Below are 21600 nucleotides of genomic sequence, written 5' to 3'. Positions count from 1 at the left end.
ATTTTCTTCATAATAGCCATTTCATACACGTTTTTGACAAAAGCAAAACAATGATAATTTTCTGTGTATAGTCAAACCAATGTTCTATTTTTCTTATTAAGGAATACCCACATGAATCTAATTTTCTTATGGACTGCGAAATTAATAGGTTTCTGTGATGGATGATCAAATCAGTCAGTTTATTTGGTTGGATACCAAACTAGCTTTATTCCTCTGATGGATATTGAAATTGACACATTATTCGGTTGGATACTGAGACAAATACATATCTCGAGTGCATATTCAGATTAATATATTGCTTGACTTGAAACCAAATAAATATTTTAGATGAGAACTAACTATTATCAAAGTATATTTCTTTTCTGGAAGTGAATGATATATCATTTTCCGGGAAATCATGTCCTTAGTATCATAGGATATAAAACCAGATTCACAGTTTACTTTCGTACATCATACCACCCAAAGAAATAAAAACTGCTTTACGAATTTTAATATATGTATTCATCATTTGGTTAAGAATTAATATCATATTTTCCCTTCGTTATTGCATTCGTCTTCTTTCCAACCTCATGTCTAAACGAAGGACTTTGGCAACGGCATGTCTTACCTCCTATAGCCATTCTCCAGTACTTAACCTTTGGTTGCATCATTTACACCGCATTATGATACCCATAACAATTTACAGATTGTATTCATATAACGTGGCGTAAAACACCACTTGCTATGGAAAAGGAAGACTTGAGGCGCCTTGGGAACTTTTTCAGTATTTACCATTCATTTCTAGAATTCAGAAAATATTAACCAAAAGGTATTTGAAGATGGTTCATCAATTTAATGAAGAGTGACTGGATGTTCATTCTCATATCTTTCTATGCCCCGATGCCTGATATCAATGGAAAAGGCTTCGGTGAAACGTCTAACTTTATAGTTTTTATTTGCTGCTTTTTTTAGTCTACTTGTGGTAGTAGGTTAATGTGGCTTTCCTTAGCAATATTCACTTCAGGGTGTAACGTCCCTACCTTCACGAGTTAGGGTAGAAGAGACTTTAGCCTTGGCAGGCAACTCTTTTAGAAGGGCACTCTAAAATCAAACCAGAGGGTATAAGGTACTCTTCAGCCTTGGTAGGCAACCATTCCAAGAGAAGGCTACTCTGAATACAAAACTTGTTCTCCAACCTTGGACTGTGCCATAGCCATTGTACCGTGGCCTTCCACGGTCTTGGGTTTGGGTTCCCTTGCCTGAGGATTACAATCAGGCATTTATCTCTTTATCGTTCACTTTCCTGTTTTTTCGAAAAGTGTTTAGGACAGGCTGAAGAAAAAGCAAAAGTTGCTTGGTGTATTATCAGGAAAGTGCCTTCGTCTTTATCTAATAATTTTCTTCTGAGTGTTTTTTTTTCTAAATCCATCCTGACACTCCTCCCCCCGTTGTTGTGGCAAACCTGGTGCATTTTCTTTTGCCCAATCTTGTCGGCCAGTTGCCTCCGGCGTGTTATTCAATGACACGTGGTGACATTTATTTATACTCTCAACAGAATTTTTTAAAATAATATAAATACTGTTGTTGTTGATGGTTCTTTATCGCGTATTTGTTGATTTTTACAATGTTACTGTTATGAGTCTATTTATTGATTTTGATCCTGGTTTTATGTTAATTTTAATTCTCTCGGAGACGCCGAGCTGAAACCGGGGCCTTTTACTCATTACCGTAAAAAAAATTGCAACGTACCTTACTTAAATATTCCGGGCTTATTGTCAAATTTTTATCTGAGACTCTTGGTAGTAGTAACAAGTTGAGTTTTTTTTAATCTCGGGGTTTGATGTCACTGGTTTTATTTATCGTCGTACATCCCACATGCGCAAGGTATGGCTGTATACACTAAGTCCAGACGACCTACTATTTATTGTCAGAAAAATTTGGAGAGTTATTGCCATGAAGTTCTTTATTTTAAAATTTTCAGTAAGTTCTACAATATTACTATTTGCTGTTTACTGCAATTCAAATATCGATGATTCTATATATGACTGTCTTTTGGAAAGGATTAGCAAGGCTCAGTCACAGGATTCTGAAGCTTCATTCATTATATTTGGAGGCTATAATGCAGAGCACGGCGAGTTGCTAAATTCAAATTCCCCAGATCAACATAGCCGGTCTGCTCTTGAGTTCTGTGTATCCTCCAAATTTGTCCAGCTAACTGAGGAACCCAAGCACATTTCTGGTAATACATTAGACCTTATATTCACAGATGTCCCAGCTATTGTGAAGTCCAAGGTCTGTAAATATATAGGCATTACTGATCATTATGTCATTGAAATGGAAATATCTGTCAATCAATATACTCATAATTCCACCACTGAAAAAATGGTTTGGCTGTAATCCTTAGCCAACTGGGATTGGATTATTGAAGCTTGTCAAGCACTTAATATTTCAGTGCTATATTACATCCTGAACCCAAGAAGAAGTTACATGAAATTGATGGCCATTTTATAAGATATGTCCCTAGGAAGGTCATCAAATTCATGACAAATGACCGGCCATGGTTTGATGATACATGAAGACGAGCCTACCATGATAAACAGACCACATTCAACGCATGGACACAAAATCGTTCAAATGAAAATTACACAGTTTTCGTTCAGTCTCACAATGCTGCGAATATTACCATACAGCCGAGAGAAATTGTAGTAATTCCTTGAAGAGGAAACTTGAAGGAATTACTCAGCTTCATCTGCGATGGACCAAATTGACATCATCTACCTGGGTCAAGCTCGTCTTCCATTCCTCTACTTCCAAGGAGAAGGCTGAACTGCTTCATTGAGCTTTTGAAGCTGAGGATGTCTCTCCCTGATACTTGTTATCCTGAAACTATTCTTACAAAATTTGCATTTCGCTCCAGGGATATTCAGAAAATTCTTGATGATCTTGATGGCTGGGGTGGAGATCCTGATGGTGTCTTCCCTTTGTTTCTTAAAAAAGTTTCTGTGTATTGTCTCCCAAGATTTCCAGATTTTATAGTTTTTGTGTCGATGTAGTATCTGTGTAGATGGTGCAAGCTTAGTAGTACAGTGCATGTTCCAAAGGGCGGCATATCTGCAGACTGCAGTAACTACAGGCCAATCTCTATTCTCCCTGTGCTCTCCAAAGTTGCTGAAAAACTAATTTTTAAGCCACTATATATATATATATGTATATATATATATATATATATATATATATATGTAAGTATGTAGAATCTAAAGGATTGTTAGCTGATAGTCATTATGTTCACAGGAAGCAGTTAGGTATCTGCAATGCTCTTTTAAACTTGACATGCCATTTGTAAGAGAACCTTGATAAGGATTTTGAGTGCTGAGTAATTCACATGGATTTTAGTGTTTCTTTTGATTGAATAAATTACAAGACACTTATTTATAAACTTCAGAATCTTGAAGTGGGTGGATACGTTTTAGGATTATTTAAAGATTTCCATACAGGCAGGCAGCAGCGAGTTGCTATGGATGAGATCTTTAGTCAACCAAGACCTATTTTGTCTGGAGTTCCACTGTTATTTTTATTGTATACAAGTGATGTGGTGTTGGCCTAGAGAACAAGATTGTTCAGTATGCTGATGGTGCAACGCTTGTGGGTGTAGTAAAGTCTCCACTTATGAGCAATGAAGCTGCCCTCAGTCTTAATCGGGGCATGGACCAGATCAAGGAATAGTGTAGTCGGTGGGGTACGAGGCTGAACTCCTGTAGAACGCAAACACCATTGATCAGTAAAGCACGTACAAATTTGCAGACTTAGTCTGAAGCTTTAACTATTCTAGGTGTAACTTTTGACTCGCATCTAATGAAAGTTTCAGCAAATGCCGCACGAAAATAAGATATTGTTTGTAAGGTATCATAGCAGTGATAAAACCGGTGCAGCCTGTTTTAGGTCATTTGTACCTCCTTTACTGGAATACAGTTCTCCGGAGTGGATGTCTGCTTCTGCGAGAGATATATCTCTTTTAGATAGAACGGTTCATAGTGGTGGTAGGTTTCTGTTTCCTAATAGTAGCAGTTATGACTTGGACCATCGACGGATGGTCTCTTGTCACTTTTTCATAAGATGTATTCCAACAAAGATCTTTCACACTCACAATTGATCCCTGATCCCCTTTATCTGCTGGGAACAACCAGATTCGCTGGTATGTATATGTGCCTCGTTCGAATTTCTCAGTTCCAGAGGTCCTTTATTCCTCACACCATTGGACTGTGGATCAGTATCCCAGAGGATGTCATACAGTTGGAACTTCAGAAGTTCAAGCAATAATGCAATGCCATACTTCCCTAATACCATTCTTCTTGCATTGTAATAAATTGTTATCAATTTATCTATTTATTAGTTTACGTTTTTCTTTTTCAATAAGTGGGATCTCGTCTTTTTGTATTTCCTTTTGCTTCCTCTTACTTCTTCCTAATGAACATGATGTTCTTTGGAAACTTGAATTTCACGTCAGTGGCCCTTGTGGGTTTTATCTACTGAAAAAAGAAGAATAATAATTCCGTTACCGTGTAGATGAACCTTTGACTTCAGCCACGCGCCCGAACGAAGGGTTATTGATAAAGACTTGTTTTATTTTCATGATATCCTCTTTTGTCCTTCTCGTTGGAGATTTAAAAAAGACAATCATATTGTGATAATCTTGGAGTATTCTTTCATTCAAGAAGGACCTTGTTAACAACAGCAATTCCTTTCTTCCTCTTCGAAACCGCACGTTTTTCTTCATCCTAATACTGAGCTTTCCACAAATGAACAAGAAGAAGCAATGAAAGACCTGTAGATCTTGTTTCGTCGACCTAATCTTCTTTCGGCTGAGCTCCTCTCGGAAGAAAGAAGAAAAGTCTTCAGATCAATAATCATATATAGACTTCAAAGATGAGGGAACTTAGTCGTAACGATTTTCTTAATATCTTCGCTTTCCTAATAAAACTGACCTTCACATTCCCGTATTTCTTCGAACTAAACATTCCAAGCATACTGAAAAATAAACAGTTAGACAGGGAAACGAATAATGTGGTTCCGCAGAGGCATGGTAGCTTAAACTTGTCCTGGAAATTCATCGGTACGGAAGAAAAAGGCATCGTTCAGCTGCAGTTAAAACGTTGTATGAAGGAACCGTTCATTATCTCCGTGACTTGATGGTCGTAAAGACAACGGAGAAGTTTCATCACTCATTCACGTAAATACCGAGGTGGACAATGCTCATAGTACCAACACCTCGCTTCCTTGTTCCAGAATAACACTTTAACATAGCGGGTTAATGAGTGCAACGACTTCCCCGTTCAATGATGGATGCGTTGCATGTCCCGGAGACAAGTTGCAACGGAGTCGGTCGTCATGAGGTCTAGACCAAAGGAACTCATGCAAAGATTTCCTATGCACACACGCTTGCAACTGCAGATGCAGGCACGCACGCGCTTTCTCACAATAATGCATAATTCACGCTTGAGCCTCTCATTACAATGTCGGTTGAGTTATTTTATATATACTGAATAAATCCAACGATGCGGCCTTCCCTGCCACTCTCTCTCTCTCTCTCCCCAAGTAGGCCGCGTTCGATCCCAGAACGAGAAAGGGGCTATATCTCTTTTTCACTTACATAACTACCGTGCTCAGTTGACGTCACTAGTGATTTGTGAACTAAATTGTTAGACGAATGTTGTAGGTCACTGTTGTTTAAAAAGAGAAGGAGAGAGAAATAAAACGGGAACAGAGAGAGAGAGAGAGAGAGAGAGAGAGAGAGAGAGAGAGAGAGAGAGAGAGAGAGAGAGAGAGAGAGAGACTTAACTTGAATGATCAGTGTTCTGTTAAAATGTATGCTATTACATCATGACTGAATATGAGAGGTCCTCGACGAGGTAACCATTTCCCCTCCTGCGTGAAATCATTCTCTCTCTCTCTTTCTCTCTTCTTCATCAATATATATGTATATATATATGTATGTGTATATATATATATATATATTATATATATATATATATATATACATACATATATATATATCTATATATATATATATATATATATTATATATATAGAGAGAGAGAGAGAGAGAGAGAGAGAGAGAGAGAGAGAGTAAAACTAAAAAAGAATATATATATATATATATATATATATATATTATATATATATGAGAGAGACCTTACCTTACCTTACCTTACATCTTGTTTCGGGTTGCCCCAGGTCCCTCAGTGTGAGGCACCTCTAATGTCTACCAGAGAGTTGCTAGTACATCTTCCGGTATATTTTGCATCTTCCAATCTTGGATGGTCTGGGATGCAGTTTAGATATTTGTCGAGCTTATTCTTAAAACACATCTACGCTCACTCCTGATATATTCCTCAGATGAGCTGGCAACGCATTGAATAGACGCTGCATTATCGATGCTGGTGCGTAGTGGATTAATGTCTGTGTGCTTTCCTTATTTTTCCTGGTATATTTTTGGGCACTATTAATCTACCTCTGCTTGCTTCTTTCTGATATTTTAGTTCCATGATATTTTCTGCTATTCCTTCTATCTGTTTCCATGCCTGAATTATCATGTAGCGTTCTCTTCTCCTTTCCAGACTATATAATTTTAAGAATTGTAGTCTTTCCCAGTAGTCTAGGTCCTTAACTTCTTCTATTCTAGCTGTAAAGGACCTTTGTACACTCTCTATTTGTGCAATATCCTTTTGATAGTGTGGGTACCATATCATATTGCAATATTCAAGTGGACTACGAACATATGTTTTATAAAGGCATAATCATGTGTTCAGCTTTTCTTGTTTTGAAGTGCCGTAACAACATTCCCATTTTTGCTTTACATTTTGCCAACAGAGTGCTATTTGATCATTGCATAACATGTTCCTATTCATCATCACACCAAGGTCTTTAACTGCTTCCTTATTTGTGATGGTCTCATTATTAGGTCCCTTATATGCATATAGCTTTCTTTCTCTGTCTCCATAATTTATTGATTCAAATTTATCAGAGTTAAATACCATTTTTTTTTTCCTATTTACCTCTGCCCAATCATATACTTTGTTAAGGTCTCTTTGTAGCGTTCGATCTTCATCACAAGTAATTTCTCTACTTATTCTTGTGTCATCTGCGAAACTACTCACTACCAGAATCCTTAACATTATTGTCTATGTCTTCAATCATAATAACAAACAGTATTGCAGCTAACACCGTACCTTGCGGCACACCGGATATTACCTTGGCTTCATCCGATTTCTCGTCGTTTGCAATAAACTATCTGTTTCTGTTGTGTAAAAATTCTTTTAACCATCTTCCTACTTTATCCACGATATTGTGTTTTCTAATTTTCTTCGCTAATATATTATGGTCTACTTTATCAAAAGCTTTTGCAAAGTCTAAATAAACCACATCTGTTTCATTTCCGCTTTCTTTTCATATTTTTGAATATGTTTTCACGGTGGACTAACAGTTGGGTTTGTGTACTTTTTCCGGGTACGAAACCATGTTGTCCTTTATTAAACAAATTATTTTTTTATTAAATGTTTCATAATATTTTTTCTTCATTACCCTTTCATACACTTTCATTATATGTGATGTTAGACTCACAGGCCTATAATTACTTGCCTCTAGTCTTGATCCACTTTTGAAAGTAGGGGTAATATACGCTAATTTGTGATCATCATATATCTTGCCTGTATCTACACTTTGTCTTAATAATATTGCAAGTGGCTTTGCGATAGAATGAACTACTTTCTTTAACAAAATAGCAGGAATTCCATCAGGCCCTGCAGCAGCTCCATTTTTAATTTCATTAATAGCCTGCACAATATCAGCTTCATTAATATCTATGTCAGCTAAATATTCACTATTTTTCATCCCTTACTTCTATTCATATCATTATCTTCATTATCTAATTCTAGGGGTGAATTCTCTCTTATATCGTTCTGCCAGTATGTTGCAAATTTCCTTTTTTTCATTCGTTAATCTCCCTTCAATTCTCAGAGGGCCTATTTCTATTCTTCTTTTATTCATCTTCTTCGCATATGAGTATAATAGTTTGGGGTTTTGCTTGATATTTAATAGGGTTTTTTCTTCCAAGTCCCGTTTTTCATTTTCTTTTGATTGATAATCTTTTTTTCTGCATTTTCTATCTTACTTTTTAGTTCTATAACTTTCCATGCATTTTTTTCTTTTGCAAGACCTTTTTTCCACTTTCTGATTTTCTGGAACAAGATTCTTCTGTCTCTTGGTATGCATGAATGATTTGTTTACTTTTCTTCTTCGGTATATATTTTTCCACTATTATCTCCAATATTTTATATAATATCTCCGTATTTACCCTTATGTCATCACTTAACGAAAATGTTTATCCCAATCTTTGTTTAATTCTTCATTAATTTCTGACCATTTTATATTTTTACTGTAGAAGTTGTATTTTCCATATCCTTCCCACTTTTTCATTTCTTGCTTATCTCTATTTTCACTTGCTTTGGAATGAACTGTTAATTCTATGACATTATGGTCTGAAATACTCGCATTATAAACTATTATTTCTTTAACATAATTCATCTCGTTCACAAATACTAGGTCTAAAACAAGTATTTTCCTTTCTTGTTGGCAGGTGATTTATTTGTTGAATGTTGTATTCTAGTAGCATATCTAATAGCTTTTCAAATTGCCTCTTATCTTCTGCACTACTATTACTCTCTTTTTTATATGTATAAGTACAACCACAATCTCCTATTCCGTTCTTTTCCATTCTACGAAAGGAAAGTTTGGAAGTCAACCAGATAGGAGAATAGTTCCGCAGCTCCTTTGTGATTTCTACATATATCATCCAATTTTTCTTTTAATTATTAAGTCAAACTCTTTAGTATTAGGAGGTCTATATATTACTATGTTCATCAATTTTTCAGATTCAAATTCTACCGCTATTAGTTCACATTCTGAGTTACTATATTTCTCATATATTTTTCCTTGTTTTTGTCTTTCCATATATTGCGGTTCCCCCTTGATTCCTATTTTTTCTATCTGATCTATAAGTTTGGAACCCTTTTATTTGATCATCATTCCCAGTCCTCTTGGGAATGGGACCAGGTTTCACTTATATTCATTATATCTATTTTCTTTTCATTTTGGGTTAGTTCTTCTAAGTACTCTATTTTTCTTTTTGAGTTACTCGTAACTAAACCCTGCGCATTCATCACTATGATGGTTTGCGTGTTTTCTCCTTCATTTAATACTGATAGTAATAAGGATTTTCCTCCATGTCTCTTTCCTGTTCTGGTATGTTGTTCTTTTTTTCATTTCCAGAAATTCTGACATTAAAAAATCCAACTTTTCCATAATATTTGATCTTCCTTCATCATAATTATTCATTTTGTGTCTGAATCTGCAATTTTCTCCGTTTCTGCAATATCCTCTTGCATAATAAATACAGTTATTATCTCTTGAGTAGAATTTCGGAGCTGATGCTTTGAAATTCTTTGCTGACACCTCTGCATATCATTGGTGGTTTGCTTTTCTCTTTTACCTGATATTCTTGATTTCTCTCTTTATTTGTTTCTTTCTTATTTTGGATTTTATTACTTGGTTGGTTATTTATTTGATTATGATTCATGGCTACAGGGTGCATATATTTGCATTTTTTGTCGAACTTACATCCTTTTCCTTCTTTTAGGTTTTACATATTTTTGGATGCAGATCTCTGCAATCATCCCCATATCCATCTAAGTATGCACATTTACCATATATTTCATAGTTTTGACATATCTTAGGATGTTTGTAGTAACATCTTTCTCCAAATCTGCAATTCCCTCTTTTCAAAAGGTTGCATTTTGTCTTTCTGTCTATTTTTTCCTCTTTCCCGTCATTGTATAGATCTGGGTAGAGCCTCTTCGGGATTTGCTTTTCTGTTGTCATATCGTAATTTATCTCTTCGTAGGTATGCTGCTTTATTGCCTCATATGTAGTATTCAATGAGTATCTCTGCATCCATACTTTTTTCTTGTTCTTTGTTTTCCTTATTTTTTTTCTGCATTTCATTTTTGTTTACTTCTCTTCCGTTTTCCTCTTCTTCTTTTTCTCTTCTTCTTCCCCTCTTCCTCTTCTTCTTCATCCTCAACTATTTTGTACATTCAATCTGATTTAATAACATTGTCTATCCTGATAGACATGTTTGACAAAAAACAAATTCTTGTGTCTTTTCTCAATCTTGTATTACCTCAGCACACTGTGGATGGGTCGGAATGTTGCATGCAGCACATTTTCTGATTAGGTTTTGTGGTGGATGACTATGCTATACCAAACCTACACAGTTTGCATGCTTTTGGCATTCTTTTTCCTAATGCATCAATTAGTATATTCACAAGATTCACCTTATTCATTTTCTTTGTCGGAATATGTTGGTTTATGTATATTTTCTTTATGAGTCTCTTGACCACTTGGATTTTATTTGGAACTTCTTCAATTATTTTCAAGATGTTTTCATTAGATTTGTTCCAGTTTGAAGGATTATCCTTCTAATATATCTATGAATGCTGGTATCTTTTTGGTTAGGACTGTTGCTGATTTCATAGATGAGAAATGCCAGTTCCCTTCCTGCTACCTCATCGTATTGCGAATCTGCTAGACACGCCAAATTACGCCACCTTTTCCCGCAGTTGGAACTTACTGCCATCTTGTTCTGATTTATAGTATTACACTTGATAAACTAACTAGAAGACGCTTTATCCTACTATTTTCACACTAATCTTATCACCGATAGTTCACGAACACTTCTAGATATTTCTCAAATTCTAGTCGTATGTTAAACTTGTGATATCTGTTGATTATTGTGACTTCACGCGGGTACGTCTCACCAAGCAAGATGGCTACTACGAGAGAGAGAGAGAGAGAGAGAGAGAGAGAGAGAGAGAGAGAGAGATAGAAATTCCTTGTGGTCGACGGGGGAGGACGTAAGACCAAGGACCGAGCTGTCTCATATATATATATATATATATATATATATATATATATATATATATATATATATATATATATATATATATATATATATATATATATATATATATATATATATATATATATATATATATATATCACACACACACACACACACACACACACACACACACACACACATATATATATATATATATATATATATATATATATATATATATATATATATATAGGGAGTTGACGTGATAGCTCGGCCTTCGGTGGTCCGACCTCTCCAGTCGAACCACAAGGAATTTCTCTCTCTCTCATATAAATAAATAAATATATATATATATATATATATATATATAATATATATATATATATATATATATATATATATATATATATATATATATATATATATATATATATATATATATTATATATATATATATATATATATATGAGAGAGAGAGAGAGAAATTCCTTGTGGTTCGACTGGAGAGGTCGGACCACCGAAGGCCGAACTATCACGTCAGCTGCCTATTGTTGATTGATCGGCTCCCTTCTCGCTTGCCATCCTCAGATGCATTTGCAGACGTTTAGTCCTGAGGACCATCTTGATCTATGGCAAGTCCAAAGTGTCCCGGATCGATTGGTAATCGAATCCTTGACCTACTTTGTCCACAAGCACCAGAAAGTGTCATTTCGGTTACTGTCAGTTGCGATTACGGATGAGGTTGACAGCACCATGCCCTTTCCTTCTGGATAATTATCTTTGTGAGCTAAAGCTTCGATGACGTCTGCTTTCCTCATCGGTCACCCATCCAACTGCTATCCAGACTCATTGTTGCTTAACGTCGCAAACCTGAAGTTCTTATGACGAAGATTGCTTCGCCATCATTAACTATTTCTGTCGAGGAACGAAATGAGGACTTATCGCGATTTAATCATCTTATAAAACTGAAGATATTTTGAAGCACACGAATAAATAATTAAAAGGAATATTAATCTTATATGTTCTTCATTATTAACTAGAGACATGAAAAAAAGGCAATGCTGGGGTATCATGCCTAATATCACGAAACCTTGACATATATACGTATACCATGGCGTATCTTGCCATCTTGAGACCACTACTATTAGGGGACACGAGACATCATCATCCGTCATACAAATAAGCTAAATTAAATCTTGCAATGATCGATAGACTTTTATGCTCTTGAATCGGAGGGAAACGGATGGAAAGTCTCGATAAATTATCCTCCTTTCAGTGGGTGGGTTTTGCAGGGGTGGGGGGGGGGGGGGGGGGGGGGGGGAGGGGTGGGGGGGGGGGGGGGGGGGGGGGGGGGGGGGGGAGGGGGGATTAGCTTTCCGGGGAGGACGCCAAAATGCGAAAGCTGCATCACAGCTATAAAAGTAGATTTATTAATGTCATCTGTTTAGGTATGACACGGTTTGCCTGGATGGGATGGAGGCTTTTGCAGGAGAAGTAAAAACGATCTTTTGTGCTGGGGGAGAGAGAGAGAGAGAGAGAGAGAGAGAGAGAGAGAGAGAGAGAAGAGAAAATTATACCGAAATCTTATTGGAAGACTGAGAAAATTTGAGATAAATGCTTCATAACCTACCTAATCTGAGAGAGAGAGAGAGAGAGAGAGAGAGAGAGAGAGAGAGAGGAGAGAGAGAGAGAGAGAGGTTGTCAGGAGAAAAGAAAATTATACCGAAAATCTTACTGGAAAGACTGAGAAAATTTGAGATACATGCTTCAAAACCTACCTAATCTGAGAGAGAGAGAGAGAGATATTAAACATATTTCATTATCTGGTTAGTGGTGCCTCTTCCTGACGAAGAATAAGATGAGCAGATCCTTTATTTTGTCGATGGTAGGCTGAAACCCGTAAATTGAGTAAATGTGTGACTTTCTGTTCCTTATTTGCCCCTAATCACCCGTTACGTCTCCCCGGCGGCTATAAAAGAGGAGGCAATAGAGATTCGAAGTAAATCGATAGGCGCTGACAGCACCGTTCGCCCTCGTTTTCCCGCAATATATCTGACAATTATTATTGGTGTGGAGTCTCTTTACATAGTCATTGGCTTTCCTCCGAATGCTCTAGCGGATTCTAATGAATAACATCAGTGACGACCTTTTCACTGGATGCTGAGATAAATACTCAAGAGAATCGCATTGGTTTATGGTGTTAAGGGAAAAAGTTTTTTTTTTGCCGAGGAAAATTTTCACTTACTTTTTCGGTAGCACGCGGGTAAAGCTTTGATAATTTTCGGGATGTATGTTATTCTTATGTGTGGTGTCGGAATGGCCCCTGATGTCTTTCCTGGGGATTTGCTATAAAGGAAACTAGATGTCTTTTTTCGGTTTCTCTCAGGTTAAAAGGGGTCGTAAAACATCTTGGTAAGAAAAGCATCGCCATACTTAACGCCTACGAAAGTCATTGCAATGATTTCCTAACCTTGGCACACTTAAAGCCAAATAAAACTTGGTTTTCGGTAATCATTAATGAGCGCCAGTTTCTGAATTGCCTGCAAATGGCCACATAACCCTCACTGACAACGCATTTGTAGTATCAGACATCGTCGAGGTATTTACATAATCCCTATAAATATCATCAAACAGGGCTTCCACATAACCTGAAGAGATTGCGGTTTACATTTCAGCAGAATACAGGATGCCTTTGCGTATATTTACCATTAAATCCCAGAAGAGTGTCCAAAAAACTTTCGTGAATTTAGGTTATGGAAAAAAGTGTACGACTGAGAGCAATTATGTCTCAGAAAATATTATGAAAGAAAAGTGACTCATTTAAAGTTAGTTTCTGTAAATGTTCAGATATCACCGGACACCAATGGGACGGATAGAAGAGACGTGTGGAAAAGGGTGACAGAAAACTATAATGAAATAAGCTTTCATGTCTTGCTGTTAAGGGAGAGTCATATAAAACTTAAATTTAGGAACCCCTCAGACAGAACTGTGACAACAATGTGACCATTTAGAGTTCCCCCAGTTTATAATGGATAGGAGTGAAATGATAGTACAACACAAAGGTTAAGTAGCAGGGAAAAGTTTTGCACGTGCAAATGTATTTTCAAGTTACTTTATATAAGTCCTCCTTCTTTTGTAATTCTCTCTTCCTCCATCTTCACACCATCATACATAGATATTTAGTTCCGGTTGATTTCATGATTTTACCTTTCGCTTTTCAAGTTCTCATATATAATATATATATATATATATATATATATATATATATATATATATATATATATATATATATATATATATATATGTATGACTTGTGCAAAACAGAGCAAAACAAACCAGTGAATAAATTTTAATATCAAAACATGATGTTCCCTTCAAGAGAATTTTTACTGGGAATCTTATTTTGGCTTCGCGGAGGGCCAATTTGAGACGCTGCCCTGATGAAAGAGGCCCTAAGTCACAGGAACTCGGCACCTGTCTCCAATATTGCCCAAGGGCGTAAGGCTGAGGCTTGAGGAAGGGAAAGCCGGAAGTGGCCTTTGATATGATAATTTCTCTCTTCTCCAAGTTGCCTTCCGCTGTCGTGTTTGAGCTCCTTATTTTGGGGTACGTCCAAGCACAATTTCCTTTGTACACTCTGTCATCTTTCTCTATTGTTACTTTATCCATGCATGGTCCATATATTTTCTTATTTTAGCTATTGGCTTTATAAAGTCTATGAGATTTGATTTATTACATTTTGAAATCCGCTTCGTTATTAAGTCTTGATTGAGTATATGATATTTTATTTGGTGTAACGTGTTAAAATTTTTTATATACTGTCCTATATTCAGTGTTTTTTTGTTATTATATCTATTCGTTTTTACGTTATTTTTCTATCTTTTCTCTTGCTTACAATTTTATGAAACTTTGAAGTTTAATGATAATAATAATAAGAGGAAAAAGAGACTTTGACAAATGACGACACGTTACATTATTTCTCCCCAGGCAATTTTGGCAATCCAAATATGAAATGACTTTATAAACGAAATTCCCATCATCGGAACACGAAGCAACACAGAGGAATCATTTGCCTCTCCATCTTTTTCGTACTTGAATAAAGAAAAGCACTGAAACGTGTTCTTGACATTTATTGCGTGTGATCATGATAAAACACTTCATCGGTATGAAATGTCAATTCCGATGATTTAATCGTTAATGGGAGAAGGTTTTGATTGATTTCTTTTCATTTTCACGGTTGGGTGAGTTTGTAGAAGAGTATGCAGTCGGAAGTTGAAGAATTGATATGATGGAATTTGACTTACATAAGCTAAAGGACTAGGATAAAAAAAAGGCGAAATCATCGAAATAGCCGTAGCTATGTATGTATGTCCATTAACTGTGTAAACCAGGAACGAGAGATGGAGGTCCATGTACTATTCCCCATTTTTATTATATTTCATCCTTCATAAAGCGCACACATTCATTTACAACGCGCCAAAAATGTCGTTAATTTGCTCAGTAGTCGTCATTGTTTTTGTAATTTGTAACTGGGGCCTATGATGTGCAGTGGCTTCTTTAGGGAACGTTTTACAATGTTTATATTTGTCTCATCTTTCATTCAAAGAGGCAGCTAGGTCTAGTCTTAAAGATGACATATGATCATTATTCTTTATATCCCCAAATATCAAGCCACAAATACCTTTCAATATTGGATCACTTTACCTTGTGATCAACGTGGACCCAAGGGAAATTTCTATATAATAATGTGCACCTACCTCGGCCAGGATCCGAACCTATGCATTTTTGGCTTGATATAAACATAGAAAGTTGATTTATCCACTATACTATCACCAGGGATGTAAGTTGATTCGACTTCCCTGTATTATGTTTCTATCGAATTCAGGTTTAATCTTGGAATTTTAATCGACACATCACTATGTATTTATTTCAATAGTAAGATGGAAAAAATACAATGAAGTTTAGTTACATGAAAGAAACTTTTGATGCGTATATGAATATCTGGCTATGAACGTATTTGCTGGAGCTACTTACTCTCCACTAAGAAATAATCCAAATCAGGTGTCATACACACACACACACATACACACACACACACACACACACACACACACACACAAAATAAAATAAAATAAAAATATAAATGCTCACTTTCCATCAGGTCTCTAACTACTCTCTTATCATGTCTTTTTTTTCACCTACGTGTATGCTTGTGTATGCTGTGCTTTCTTTCATTTTAGCATACGTACATATATATATATATATATATATATATATATATATATATATATATATATATATATATATATATGTGTGTGTGTGTGTGTGTGTGTATGTATGTGTGTGTGTGTACGTGTGTGCGTAAATAATGAAATTTCCTCCTCGGGTAACATTTGTTCTGAAGAGAAGTCTAGTAATAATCTGGACGGAAAATGAGAGGTAAATTCTTGCCACTTGTCATAGTGGAAGAGGGCAGAAGAGCAATGACAAATTTATAGGACAAATGATGCCTCAGGATTGAGAGAACTCATGAATTGCTAAATTGCTGGAATGGAATATAGAGGTTAGGCCCAAGGCCATGAACTGGGACATATGAGGTCATTCAGCGCTGGAAAGGAAATTGAGAGTAGGCAGATTTTAATGGTGTAACGGGAGGAAAATAATTGAGTAATGCCTACAGTGCACCCCTTGAGGTGCACTGACTGCACTACCCTCCTACGGGGACTAAGTTGTTGAACGCAGAAATATCAGCTGTGAGTTGGAGGCCAAATGATTGAACTGGGATTGATGTAAGACATAACCAAATGTCACAAATAAAAGAAAACAGAAGTACAAAACAATCACTTTGGTACAAATTGCGAATGAGGAAATGAAGTTAATATATCTTTTTAATATCGTGCAAACTGCCCGAGAAAGCCGTAAAAGAGAGTAGAGTTTTTAACTGTTAACGAGTTTTGTAAAACTGAACATCGTACCTAACTGAGCTAAAACATGAGGCAAAGAAGGCTTCGGTGTTTTGTGAAAATTGGGTTGACGGTGTACAACTGGTATTGAAATGTAAGCCAATGTTCAATCTCCTGGATTAAAAACATGAGCACCACTCACTGCCGAACGAAAGGGGAGAACACGACAGAAATAGCTATGAGAACACTAATTCTCTTTTAATATTTCATAGCCACGAAATAATCTTGTTTGTTGAAACCGACTGATAGGCTTTATCGGCAACAAAAACTGCATCAAAAGTGCCGTTTGATAATGCGCTTATTAAATTTGACTTTGACTAAAAAGTGTGTGGTGTTGGATTTCTTTAATAATATAACAGACGATTTGGTCTCAGTGGCGACAGATGATTAAATATTCATCCTTGGCACGATTAGAATAAGAATCTGGAAAGAGCCACAAATTAAAATTGTTTACTATAACTCAACCAATTTCCGCTACCCACTTTGCGAGCTGAGGTAACAAGCGCATGTCTGCACAAACGTATGTTCAATAACAGTTCATGAACTGGTACTAAAGGTGGATAGCCCCTTTTGCAGTGTTTCCAAATTCTTACTGAGAAAATTGCCAGGGATCAACGTTTTTAAAGGAAAAGCATTGTCAATGCAAATGAGATGAAGCCTTATTGTGCTGGGTTGTTTATGCGCTGGTCTGTTTGTAAAGTATGTTTATTTATTCTTAGCAGTTTTTCGCGATTTTGTGACTAGCCAAAAGAGATAAAACTTTGGAAAGAGTAACAGTGCAACGTTTAAGGAGATAATACCCTTGCTGGCGGTTGGAATGTCAACTCGTTTAAGGCTGAGGAAACTGGAACCTAGGGACCATTACCGTTGGTTTTGGTAACCGAATCTAATTACTGTTCTGGCAAAGAGATTAGGTTTCCAGATCGTTTTGCTTCTTTGTCTGTTTGTCTGTTTGCTTGTTAACAGAATTATGCAAAATGTATATGTGGAATTTAAAGGAAATTTTGGTCAAAGCTGGGCGTTCTGTCTGGCATCAAATAATTACATTCTTCAACAGGTAAGAGAGGGGTCATTTTTTAAAATTATTTTTTTATTTATTTTTTTTTATGAAATGGGGATTGGGGTTGTGGATGATCAGTACTGGAGGTTCAAGGTTCCCGAACACTCTTGTTAACGTTGTTATCCGTCTACTGAGTTCTGGGAGTTAGTGTACAGCCACCAAACTTTGCTCGCTGTATCCACAAAAGGGACGAAACTCGGGGCAATGCCGTGCTTTCACATACACACTCACACACACACACACACACACACACACACATATATATATATATATATATATATATATATACTATATATATATATATATACTATATATATATATATATATATATATATATATATATATATATATATATATATATAAAATACAATGCTTATGCTGATGGACAATTACGATTCCTTTCTTGCTCATAATAATTTTCCGACATTTAGTAATTTTCATTTATAATTACATCTTCAAGGGCTCAAAAATAGAAAAAAGCATATAATTAGCAAAAAACTCAAATATAAATTTTTGACAGTTAAAATTATACATTTAAAAGAATTAAGATATATTAAAATGCACTAAGTAAGTCGTTGTATTGGAAAAACCTTCCACCAGAGTAAAATAAACATTAGGGGAAGGAAACTAAAAATAAAAAACAGAGGAAAATAACAAAACGTCATTTGACTCTTGTACCGGCAGTTGCTGCTATAAATTACACGTGACAAATTCCAGTTTATTCTATGGTTATGTTCATTTATATGGTTGAAAATAGCCGAGTTCTGTTGTCCATACCTAACTGACCGTTTGTGTTGTATTAATCTCTGGGGAAGTGATTTACCTGTAAATCCGATGTAAGATTGGTCACAGTCCTGGCATGGGATCTCATAGACCCCAGAGTCTTTGGGAGATGTCTTTTGTTGGACGTTAATCAGGGATTTGGCTAAGGTGTTTGGGTAGGTAAATGCAAAAGGGTTGGATTTCCCAAGGGTGTGGGTTACTCTCTTAATCGTCTCCAGGTGAGGAATTTTTATTTTATTGTTGGGTGTGTCTCTGGTCTTGTCTTTAGGGGGTCGGTAGAAAATTACGTTTGCTTTTTGAATTGCTTTCTCAATTATATGGTCAGGACGTTCTTCAGTTTTTAAGGGAAAAATTATCCCCCAATTCAGATCATTTCCCATTGGCGCTTGACAAAATAATAAAGTTGGTTGAATTATGTGCATCTAATAACGTATTTTCATTCGGGGAATCATTCTACAAGCAAAAATTCGGGTGTAGTATGGGTAGTCTTTTAAGTCCTGTTTTAGCCAATCTGTACATGGAATACTTTGAAACTACAGTAATAAATGCAATAAAACCCAAAAACATGCTGTGGATGAGATACGTGGATGATATCCTAACATTTTGGGATAATAAGTGGGGTAATTTTAATGAATTCCTCTCAAAATTAAACGCATTAGTGCCCAGCATCAAATTTAAAGTTGAATGGGAAACAGACAACAAAATTCCTTTTCTTGATGTTTTAATAATCAGAGACACGACAGAATACAAATTTACCATATACAGAAAACCAATGTTCTCACTTTCATATATTCACTACTTTAGCTATCACGACATCACTATCAAGATAGGTGTAGCTAGCAACCTATTCTTAAGAACCTTATGAATTTGTTCCCCAGATTTCCTGGAAAAAGAATTTGAACTAATTCGCAAGCAACTTTCGTCTTTAAAGTATCCTGACCATATAATTGAGAAAGCAATTCAAAAAGCAAACGTAATTTTCTACCGACCCCCTAAAGACAATACCAGAGACACACCCAACAATAAAATAAAAATTCCTCACCTGGAGACGATTAAGAGAGTAACCCACACGCTTGGGAAATCCAACCCTTTTGCATTTACCTACCCAAACACCTTAGCCAAATCCCTGATTAACGTCCAACAAAAGACATCTCCCAAAGACTCTGGGGTCTATGAGATCCCATGCCAGGACTGTGACCAATCTTACATCGGATTTACAGGTAAATCACTTCCCCAGAGATTAATACAAAACAAACGGTCAGTTAGGTATGGACAACAGAACTCGGCTATTTTCAACCATATAAATGAACATAACCATAGAATAAACTGGAATTTGCCACGTGTAATTTATAGCAGCAACTGCCGGTACAAGAGTCAAATGATGGCATTGGCCTTAATAAAAGAGAAGCAGGTAATGAACATCTCAAAAGGCGCGTGGATTTCAGATGTCGTCGACGAAGTTTTCATTCAACCAACGCTTAAGAAGATTAAAGGAAGATTATCAGCGGGGGTGACCTAAATTGGCTTACTTGTGGACGGATCTCTTGGTATAAATACCACCTTTTCTGTAAACTTTTCTCATTCATATACCTGAAGAGAGAGACAGCAGTCTCTGAAATATAGTACTTTTCTCTCTACATTTTGGTGTTTTTATGGGCTCCTTTTATTAGATGGAATTCTGTTGTTAGAGCAACATTTTAAACCTTAACAGTCCTATATTATCATATATATAATAATATATTATGGATAATATACATATATATGTGTAGTATGTGTATATAATATATATATAGTATATATATAGATATATATATATATATATACCATATATGTTACATATATGTATATATATATATATTTATGTATATATTTATATATATATATATATGGTATATATATATATATATATATATATATATATAGTATATATGATAGTTTTATCACTAATTTCGCAAATGAAATTGTTATATTTCAAAATGTTTTGCCACATGAGAACCATTAGTATTAGATTTACTGTACCTTCGAGATACCTCATATCCCAATGTGATTGTGTACGATAGCTGTACCAGCTTTCCCAGGATTTTAATCCCAGCCATTTTGTGTCTGTGCAAGGGGCTCACTCACCTAATGCACTCAGCATCATGAGAGGTGAGAGCTGGTGCAAAATAAACTCTCTTGTACTTATTCCCGTGGAAATAATCTACCGCAGAAAATGGTTAATTTCGAATCAAAGTTTAAAACTTGAACTCGACAGGATTAAATACAGCTAGGCCGCAATCAGGTCTTATTTCGCTACTTTTTCAATCCAAAAAAGGCATAGAATTGAATTCTTCTTACACAGTGTGCACTTACTGTGCAATTCCGGATATATTTATGGATTATATGTATATAAATATGTCACACACATAATAGGCATATATATATATATATATATATATATATATATATATATATATATATATATATATATATATCTGTGTGTGTGTAAGTATTATGTATTTATATTTATGTGTATGTATGTGTATTATCTGGTTTTTTACCATACACTTTTTTTTTCTTTGAGGGCTACACTGGAAGGGAATACACTGCCATTTCTTAGCATGTTTTTATGGATAAGTTGCTAACCTTATGCCTTATTTTTTTTCTTTTACCCCAGCAGTCGCTAGCACCCTTTCACAACTAGGAGAAATGGTGGGCGGTCGGCTGATTGCAGCTTCCAAGGTAAGAAATACCTTGAACAGAGATAATTTTCATTTGCACAGATAAGGTATTGCAAGCCATAAGTGAATGATAATGATAACTGTTTTTCATGCAAATGTGCTTAGCATTCGTAATTATAGCGGTATTTAACTAATGTTTCT

The 21600-nt window shown here is 35.8% G+C and overlaps 1 protein-coding gene and 1 long non-coding RNA gene across 2 annotated transcripts in view; one reads left to right on the top strand and one right to left on the bottom strand.

The window, feature by feature from the left end:
- Window positions 1-21460, top strand: part of LOC135226445 (uncharacterized) — a 67296-nt gene extending 45836 nt beyond the window's left edge. Inside the window, exon 4 of the long non-coding RNA XR_010317227.1 lies at window positions 21396-21460. This is a non-coding gene — a long non-coding RNA (uncharacterized LOC135226445). The remainder of the gene's footprint in view (window positions 1-21395) is intronic.
- Window positions 1-21600, bottom strand: part of LOC135226444 (uncharacterized) — a 336218-nt gene that overhangs the window by 22874 nt on the left and 291744 nt on the right. The window lies entirely within an intron of this gene.

This window comes from Macrobrachium nipponense, chromosome 14, assembly GCF_015104395.2.
Source record: "Macrobrachium nipponense isolate FS-2020 chromosome 14, ASM1510439v2, whole genome shotgun sequence".
NCBI classification, from domain to species: domain Eukaryota; kingdom Metazoa; phylum Arthropoda; class Malacostraca; order Decapoda; family Palaemonidae; genus Macrobrachium; species Macrobrachium nipponense.
This window is presented reverse-complemented; position numbering and strand designations above follow the sequence as displayed.